This window comes from Myodes glareolus, chromosome 13 (assembly GCF_982192425.1).
Source record: "Myodes glareolus chromosome 13, mMyoGla1.1, whole genome shotgun sequence".
In the NCBI taxonomy this organism is placed as follows: domain Eukaryota; kingdom Metazoa; phylum Chordata; class Mammalia; order Rodentia; family Cricetidae; genus Myodes; species Myodes glareolus.
In genome coordinates this window covers 37,220,497-37,230,542 of record NC_142038.1, presented here as the reverse complement: position 1 = coordinate 37,230,542, position 10,046 = coordinate 37,220,497, and the positions used below count along the sequence as shown (strand labels likewise).

The 10,046-nt window shown below is 36.2% G+C and overlaps 1 pseudogene; it reads right to left on the bottom strand.

Moving 5' to 3' along the window:
* Positions 1-8,447: 8,447 nt before the first annotated feature.
* Positions 8,448-9,775, bottom strand: LOC125390251 (RNA-binding protein 3 pseudogene; annotated as a pseudogene).
* Between the last annotated feature and the right edge of the window lie 271 nt (positions 9,776-10,046).

The following is a 10,046-nucleotide window of genomic DNA, read 5'->3' as shown; positions in this document are numbered from 1 at the left end:
AGGTGTGTGGACATTTATAGTGAATATCTTTACAGCTGACCAATGTACTGGCTCTGACTAGATTGGAAGTGCTGCACACCAAACATGAAAGGATAGGAGAAGAGAGAGCAAGAAAGTGAGAAGAAAAACAACAATTTGCTGAAAATGCTATACAATGTGAACTTGTCCTTCCAACTTTTCTTATTGCATAAAAATTCAGACTTGAAGTAAGAAAAGAATAAAACCATCAACTTAAAGGAAGAAGAAAGAAACAGCAAGGTTCAGGTACAATAAATTAGCTGTTAACTGTGTGTTTTCATAACAGGATAAACATTGTACACATTGTATGTCTCCAAAAGTCGCCCTGAGTTTTTAATAACCGTGGAAAGTGACTGCAGAGATAAGCAACCAATCTGCTGACTTCTGAAATGAACATAACTCTCATTAAGCAATGGGTCTTAGTCTACAGAGACTGTAGTAACTTTCTCATAGCTACCAAAAATGTGACAATAACAAGATCATAACAATACTGTTTGAATATAAAGTTGATCTGCTTTTTTGACAAATCAATTGCAAATTGATTTTCTTTGCAATTTGGGGCTGCAAGTTAATGTATGAATACCATTATTTGAGTTTCCTATTGCTGTGATAAAACACTCCGACCAAAAACAACTTAGGAAGGACAGATGGCACTTCCAAGTCAGCCAGGAACTGAAGAAGAAATCATAGAGAAGAGTGCTTATTGACTTGTTCCCTGGCTCATGCTCGACTGGTTTTCTTATACAACCAAGGGGAACCTGCCTAGGGATGATGCTGCTCATAGTGGGAGGGATTCTCACCCACCAAACACCAATCAAGACAATCTGTCACAGATTGAGGCATCTTTCCAACTGACTTTCCTGAGTGACTCTGGATTGTATTATGCTGTCAGTAAAACTAAGCAGGACAGCACTATAATACAATTTGTTGAGATGCAGCCCTATGGCGTTCTGTTGTTGTTCTGTCCCTGTCTTAGCTTCCCCTTCCCCACCACTCTCTGTTTTCATTCCTAAGGTATTTGAAGTATTCATTTTTTCTTTCCCTGAAGATAACTAAGTATAAAGGATTCAAAGCTATGATGGCAAACCTCACGTGGGGAGCATTTTGTTTAACACCATCCAAGACACTGTTTACCTCTCTCTGTTAATGCTTGCCTTTCCTTTATTATAAATCAAAACCATTCTCACAACATGCCAATGGTAGTGGCAGAGAAAACAACACACTAGCATATTGGTTTTCTTTTAATACTATAATTTGAAAAAAGAGATCTGAATTTTCTGAACAACGTCTTTGGAAAAGATAAATGAGAAAAAATAAGCAATGTTTAATTTGGAAAGTAAAGCCTTGGTTTTTTTTTTCTCCCTCTAATAATAGTCTTGTATTAAGGCCAGGCAAAGCCCCAATCCAGTTTGAGAGTAGGGTCCAAAAACAAGCAAAAGATTTAGATACAACCCTGCTCCCACTGTTAGGAGTCTCACGAGAAGACCTAGCTACACAACTGTCGCATATGCAGAGATCAGTCCCGTGCAGGTTCCCTGGTTGTCAGTTCAGTCTCTGTGAGTGACTAGGAGCCCAGGTTAGTTGATTCTGTGGGTTTTCTTGTGATGACCTTGATCCCTTTGGCTCCTACAGTCCTTCCTCCCTCTCTTCAGCAGGATCCCCTTATGTTTGGCCTAATATTTGACTGTTGGTTTCTGCATCTGTTTCCAGCAGTTGCTGAGTGAAGCCACTCTGATGACTATCGGATTTGGCACCAATCTATGAGTATAACAGAATCTCATTAGGCACCATTACGCCATGCTTTGTATATCCATGGGAGGCCCGCCATTTTCTGAATAGAAATGGAAAAGTGGATGGGGGAGACAGAGAGGAGGTGGTACAGGGACTGGGAGGAGAGGAGAGAGGGGCAAGAGGTCATAACGTAAAACTAACAAAGAAACAAAGAGCCACCAATTAGAGCGACTTCCTGAGGCAGGGTGCCTTAAGAATAATTAGGGTATAGTTTTTTTTATCAGTTACTTAACACTTATACAGAATTAAAATGAAGTTTTCAGCACATTTAAACTCCTTTTAATTGTCGAGTGTTTTTAAATAGAGGTAAAAGCCACGTATTCATAACAGATTTAGTAAACACATTTGATATATTTGTTCAAGATCATTTAATATGAAAACACATTGGTTATGTGTTGACTGTATTGGGACTCTCAGCAAGAAAAGCCTCACCTGCTTCTAGTACTTGCACTCCTGTGCTTGGGTGGATGAGTTTCTGCTTCCACTTAAATCTTTATGTATCCACTAAGCTCACCTAGTCCCACTATATTCTATTGATTTGGATGTTTTTTATTATTTACAGTAACAAGGGTACATGTGTATTTTACCTTTTCCATTCTCAGTATTGTTTTTAGAGCATGTCTTCCTATGTTCTCGAAGTCCTCTTTTGTTACCTTCTGAGTAGCTCTCCATCACCCGAACACGCTTTGATGTTTAATCCTTTCAGTTTTAGGCCTAAGACTTTGCTGTTTTCAAAGCTAAGTTGTGTGTTCCTAACACATATATGTCAAATTTCTTTCAGTTATAGAGAGTCTATACAGAAGAAATTGAGAGTTGGAATGAGTGTGTGTAGTGAGTGTGTGTTTGAATTTACCAGCTCTCTCGCACTTTGATGAAGATTGGCATCAATGGACAATACCACTAGAAGTAAATTCAGTATTCTATTTGTTCAAAAATCACTTAGAATTGTCAAATATTAAAATGTTTCACAGGATGACACAAAAGAGGTGCTAGACGAATGTTTTGTTAAGGTGGTGTTAGTCCATATGCTCATTACTTTCACTGTTTACATAGCCAGTTGAGTATACCAACTAGATCATTTCTTAGGATGATTTGTATTATTTATTTATGTACTGTAGATATGAATTATTTCCCAGCTAGTAGATCATCAATGGCATGGCTTCTGGCTTAACATTTAACTTCATACTAGGATACTTCTAAGTATAGAAGCTTGTGGTTTTGGTTTTATACAGGGGTAGAAATGATCCCATTACTATTAAATTTATTGAGATTTTCCTTTATAGATTATTTTCTTTCCTATGAAATCTTTGCAAAACCTAAGGTCATTAATGCATACTGATTTACTTTTTTCTCCAGTTGTTTTTGCTTGCTTTATGCACTTAGGTTTTTAATCTGTTGAGAATTTCCTTTCCACCTGAAGGAAATGGGGCCTTAGTGTTTTCCGCTGTGACCAGTCATTGCCTGGCTCACATACTTTTTTTTCTTTATCTGCTACATACAATTTGTTGCTCAGTACAACTTCTGTGTTTGCTGCGCCTTAGTGGCTTAGCTATTGTCTTTCCCAGGATTCATAACATGTTTGATTAATATGGTCTAAAATTAAGTTACTTACCATTATTCTTTAAATATGCCTCAGCTCTTTTTAATTATTTAACTTTACATAATAACTTTAAATTAGCTAGGGAAAGTTAGAATTAGCTCAGATACTCTCATATTTGACCCAAATAATTCCAGGAACAGTTAAAGTCACAAGCAGCTAAGTACTCTACTTATTCTGCAAATCTAGAGCTCTAAAACACCAGTACCATCTGGAATTACTTGGCAGCCACAACGACAACAACAACAACAGCAGCAACAACAACAAAACAGTGACAGTCCTCAAGACAGTAGTGAGAAACTTGATTTCTACAGGCTTGTGAAAGCATCCTTGAACACAACATATTGACTGTGTATTGGTGATTTGGCCCAGGATTCCATAATGTTCCATGTTTTATGAAGTGACTCTTGGTAACTGAACTCCTTCAGGCCTAGGCACAACAATGATGTTCATTTTAATCTTCATCCACATATATATATATATATATATATATATATATATATATATATATATATATATGCTGTCTCCCTGCTGGGAGGACATTTCTAATTAATTACATGCTTTACATAGAAAAGAATACAGCTTTTACTCAAAGCAATGGAGTATCATATTGTTTTAATTCTTTTATTAAATCAAAGCATTACATTGTGTATAATACTAATTTTACATTTTGCTTTATTTGCATTTCTTCACCACGTAAGTTGGCATTGATTCTCTCATTTGGAAACTGTAATTTCCATAAATCAAGTCATCTACCTGCCCTAGGATGTTCAGATTGGCATGTTCTAGGCATTTTCTTCTTGAAATCTGTTCAAAGCAATAATATTTCTCTGAAAAATCTAACCCTGATTTGCATTAGCTAAGATTTAAAGCTTCAGATATGGCAATAAGTTAGACGACAGCTTTGTTGGCTAACATTGCTTTGTATTTTTCTTTGCAAATGAAAGGTGTTGTGCCTGCATATTAGTTTCTTGCTGGACAGGTAGACTGGATTACCCATGGGTTGTGTATACAAACTCTGTGAGATAAGTCTGCGGTGCACATACTTTTCTAAAGAAGCCATCTCCCTCCTTCCCCAGACTAAAAATATCAATAGAGTATGTGTGTTTAGTCACATCTCACATTGTTTTAGAAACACTTCCTAATGTATAAAATGACTTATAAGAAAGTCACAAGAAATAAAAAAGGCAAAGAAGAAAAGAACAAATGAAATACACCCAAGAATATGGCTTCTATTAAATTATGTCATGAGGTCTTCACTCCTACAAGGAGGTCACCCAGGTTTCACATCAAATACCATCTACATCTAGTGAGTATTGCCTTAGGTTTTCCTACAGAGGAAGGACTGGAGAGAGTGTGACCTTTGCGTGACCTTTGCTGCTATTCATCACTCTACTTCACTCTCTGCAAAGGTTATTTCAATTTATAACTCAGTCACTGTTGTATGAAAATGTCTACTGCTCCACATATTACCTATTTTTGTTATTCTGTAAGTATATTAATATATTATTTAACATCCTTCTTATATTATTACACTAGTCATTATTAACTGGTTAAATAGTATATAATTTGTTTTCACTTATATGACTATTAAAGCAGTAAAAATGATCATAGAATTTTATTTGATATTTTATGAATTTTCTGCAACTAAAATACCTGTCATTCTCTTGGTGAATATCTTTTAAATAGTAATGATTTTATATAATAGCTAAGGACAATAGCCTATTTTCTGTCCCATATTTTAATATACATTAAATGCTTTCTCTTACATCATGTGTTATAATTAATTTCTATTGTTAAGCATCAAGGGAGAGGAAATTATATGATAATGATATTTTGAACCAGGGCATCTTCGGGGTCATTAGTATAATATACTACCATGAGGGTGGGGCCCTTTTAACTACTGGCTTTATAAGAAGTGGGAAAGATATCAGAAGACTTTTGTGTGTATTTTTTCTCTTGCTTTTGTTTGGTGATTTCTACTACTACCTTAAACTTCTGAGAGCAAGAAGACTATTCCTATATACAGCCCCTATCTTTTTGGATCAGAAACATGAGTCAAAATAAACTTCTCTTTTTATAGTATGGCAAGCCTAAGATATTTTACTACAGTAACACAAAGTGTAATAATACTGAAAATTCAAATCTAGTTTTCTATTTTATTATGTGTGATTTTTAAAAAATGTGTTAGTTTACTAATATTTTAATTAGTATATTATTAATAAAGGAGAATAGAAAGGTCAAAAGACAATTCTAAATTTAGTATTTCAATGACTACTTAATGACTTCTCTTGGTACAATTATCTGAACATTTGGAATCATGATAGTATAAGATTCCCAGTTTGTGTCAAATTAATTCGACACGTATGCACACCAAGATTGATACTTCAATATTTGTATATAAAATTATGTAACAACACAAGTTTACTAAAATAAAATATGTATAAATATTTATGTAATCTTTATTTGAATATAACACACAAAATTTTGTAATAATGACAGAAATAACACACAAAGCTATTATTGAACCAAATCAAAAGTAATGTAATATAATACAGCCTTTTAAATTGAAGCCTTATCCCTTACTATGCTCTAGGGTATTTGGAGTTTCCCCTCCTTTCCTGCTCTAAAGTACAACTGTGATGCCTCTACTGTCTCTCCTAATAGAAAAATATTGCACGACATTAAAGTTCTATTTTATAAGCATCAGTAACAGCACTGTTGAGCGTTCCATGACTGTGGTTCTAGAGAGATAAATACTTTGAAGCATGAGTAGATTCTTAGAACTAAAGCTTTGCATTATTTCTATAGCTCTTTTAAATAAGTCAGTGCAGAAACATGCTTGGGCATCACTAAAACTTCCATGATTTGATCCATATACATAGCAGCCACTTACAGACGCATCACCTTCAGCTGTGCAAATGAAAGATGTTACTTACATGAGGAAAGCGTTGTTGCGTGTAGAAGGTTATTCCAGCTTTAAATTCAATAGCTATCTCTCTTGTTATTAAGTGAAATAGTAGGACACAAACTTTTCTTTGCCAGATTGATAGAAAAGACTGTATCTGTGTAATCCCCACTCCACCCTGCTTTTTTTTACTGTTTATTTAAACATGCTCACAATTTAAAAAGAACAGCACAATAGAAGACTTTCCATAACAAATCCCAGAAGCTAAAATGTTGCTCCACATCTTATGCTTGAAGCAGTCTTCCTGATGTATAACCACATTTCATCTTGTAAACAATAACTTGCCGTTGGTACCTGAAGGTGGGCTGGTATCTTAAAGACTATTGGCTAATGGATTGGGGTTATTGGTTGAAGATTTGGAAGGAGTTCCCACAGCACTGTGTCTTAAAGGCTATTGGTTGAAATAGTGGAAGGAGCTCCCACAGCAGGCAAGATCGCAAGCTGAGTCTGGTCCAGGATCACTCTGTTCATGATTTAAGCCCTATTCAAAGAATTAAAGAAGATATGACTGTGGCAATTCTCCCCTGTAGGCCGAGCTCCAAGTTCAATAAGAGACCTTGTCTCCAAATACAATGGAAAGCAAGAGAGGATACTGAATTTCACAACATACTCTAGTCCGCCACCCACATGCATATACCAAACACAGACACACATGGAATCACCACATTAAACGCTGAAGAACAAATAGCCAACTGGGAAAGTACACAACGTAGCATAACTTCTTCTTATATAAAGGTTTCTTAAAGATTTGTGTTGGAAAGAACATAAACACGGGAAAAGATATTGCGGGGAAACAAAAATGCAAATGGTGCTGAAATAAATGAAAACCCATTGATTTCACTCAGGACATTACAGTAATCAATTAAACTGAGAGTACCCACTTCATCTATTATACTAAAACTGCTGCAGTATGGAGATGATTTGCATGAACCTGAGCAAAGATTATTGGAAATTCATCAAGTGTTTTATTCTAAAACAACACCAGCTAAAATCGAGATTGTGTGTTCCCACATCAACTTGGCAGAAATCTGAGAGCTTTAATACACATTTGTTAATTCCTTGGAAAGAAGATACTTCATTCATTTGCTGCTAAAACTGTAAACTGCTACATCTACTGGGGGTAACAGTTCTAAATTTTCTATCAAAACTTGTAAAGCATATAAACTTGGAGAAATCAATTTTGTCTCGAGGAATGCACACACAACTATTTGTATATTTGTTCACCTAAAAATGTTATGTGTATAAGGTTATTCATTGTGATACTGATCATAGTAACAAGTTTAGAAACAAATTTAATTATCCTTGAATTTCTGTGTTGTATTTACTTAGTTAAATATCATACATTATGTGCTGATCTGGGAAGATCTTCAAGACAAAATTTTAACTAAAAAGACCCACAGATGCAAAGAAATATGCACAGTACCATTGGTGCAAAATGTGGGAAGTAATTAATTTGCATTTATTGCCATTTACTTAGAAATTTTTCTAGTGATTCAAAGTAAAACTGTCACCTTTTATAAGGGCTGTGAAAAAAATGGGAGAAATAGGCAAGACACAGTAGCAGACAGGCAAAATCAAGGTTGAAATCGAATGTAAACGTATTGCTTTGCTCTGCAGTTTTTCTTTTTTCTTTTTTTTTGTGTTCAGGTTTCATGTTTTAATTAGTTCCATAAAGGACATCCTAAACACGTCAGACACAACAGTATATCTTTTCTTCCAGTATTAAAAAAATGACATTCACAAACATTTTAAAGAAGCTCTTCTATATAATCAGGACAGTGATCTTGAATAATAAACATCTCTAGGTAGTCATGATCTTGATTCAGATTGCTCATAGGTACATTCGGAAGTCACTTTCTGGCCATGATAAACATTGTGTACAACTATTTTAAAAATGTCCCTAAATACATATTAATTTAAAAAAACATTAGCTTGACCACCTTTCTGGCCAGAAATAAACAAAACGTTTTTGGCATGAGCCTAAACAAAGTTTGATGAAAAGGAAAAATACTGGTACCATAACCAATGTCTTAAAATTTGTCTTTAAAAGGAAAAAAAATGTTTAAACACATGGAGCTTTCTGAAAGGTCTTTATCAAACTACGTTGGGAGCTCAATTCAAAAATAGAACTTGATGTACTAAAACAGATGTTTCATCGCAGCTCCAAAAATCTTTATAAATACAGCAATTTGGAAGGACGATCCTGGATCAGAAGTGCTATTTCTTGTGTATATTATGTGTCACGCCCCATCTCAGTTGTCATAATTGTCTCTGTAATTTCCTCCTGAATAGTGGTCATAACCACCCTGGCTGCCACTGTAGTCTCTAGACCGGCCATACCCGTACCCATATCCTCCAGGTCTATTGTTGTATCTTCCACTTCCATAGCCCTGGTCTCCACCACCTCTAGAGTAGCTGCGACCGCGCCCATGGGCCCCAAAGGCACCCCCTCTGGTTCCCCGGGCAGACTTGCCTGCATGGTCCACACGGATCTGGTGCCCATCCAGAGACTCTCCATTCATGGCTCTCATGGCGTCTGAGGCATGCTCCGGGTTGGTGAAGGTGATGAAGCCAAAACCCCGGGATCTTTGAGTCTCCCGGTCCTTGACAACAACCACCTCAGAGATAGGCCCAAAGCTGCTGAAGTGGTCTTCAAGTGCCTGCTCATCGGTGTTGAAGTTGAGCCCTCCCACGAAGACATGGCAGAATGAAAATCCTGGAAAATTAAAAGCCAAAGGCAAAATCAAGGCTGAAATCGAATGTAAACATATTGCTTTGCTCTGGAGTTCTTCTAAGGAAACAAACTGTAGCATTCACAGCAAAATGGACAGCTCTGAGAGATGGTAGACAGGTTAATCAGATTCACTGTAGCAGTCAGTTTTTAAATAACATTCATAATGTTATATCATAAGCCACACAATTACACAATAAGATGCGCTTTTTAGTCACTGTTCTATTGTTGTGAAGAGACACAACGACCATGGCAACTCTTATAAAAGAAAGCATTTAACTCAAGTTTGCTTGCACTTCAGAGGTTCAGTCCATCATCATCATCATGGCAGAAAGCATGGCAGTAGGCAATCAGACTTGCTGCTGGAAAAGTAGCTGAGAGAGCTACATCTGGATTCATAGATAATAGGAAAAGAGAGAGACTCTGATTAGAGTGGGCTCTTTGGAACCTCAAAGCCCACCTACTTCTACTACAGAGACCTACTCCACCAAGGCCACACTTCCTAATCCTTTTAGATAATGCCATTCCCTGTTAACTCTATGATTCTATGCCATTCCCTGTTAATCTATGATTCTATCAGAGTCATTCTGACTCAAACCACCACAAACATCTTACAAAAATCTCTCTAGAAAGATATACAAGATTCTAACAGAGTAATACCTGCTTCCATGTACGGGGGACCAGACACTTGAAAAATGGGGTGGAAGGAGATTGCACAATGTGTATAAGGGGTTTAAAACATCCCTCTGTTTTCTGTAGCATGAATAATAAAAACCTGGAGTCAGATTGAGGTTTAACCAGAACACCATAAAAGCCAAGCAACCAAGTCACTAGAGAAGTCTTACCTCTACTAAGGTTGGGTGACCATAAACTAAGCAGGCTAAACCTTTCTTTCATCTTATTTTATATTCCTTCTAGTGCTGGTATTAAAGGTATATGAT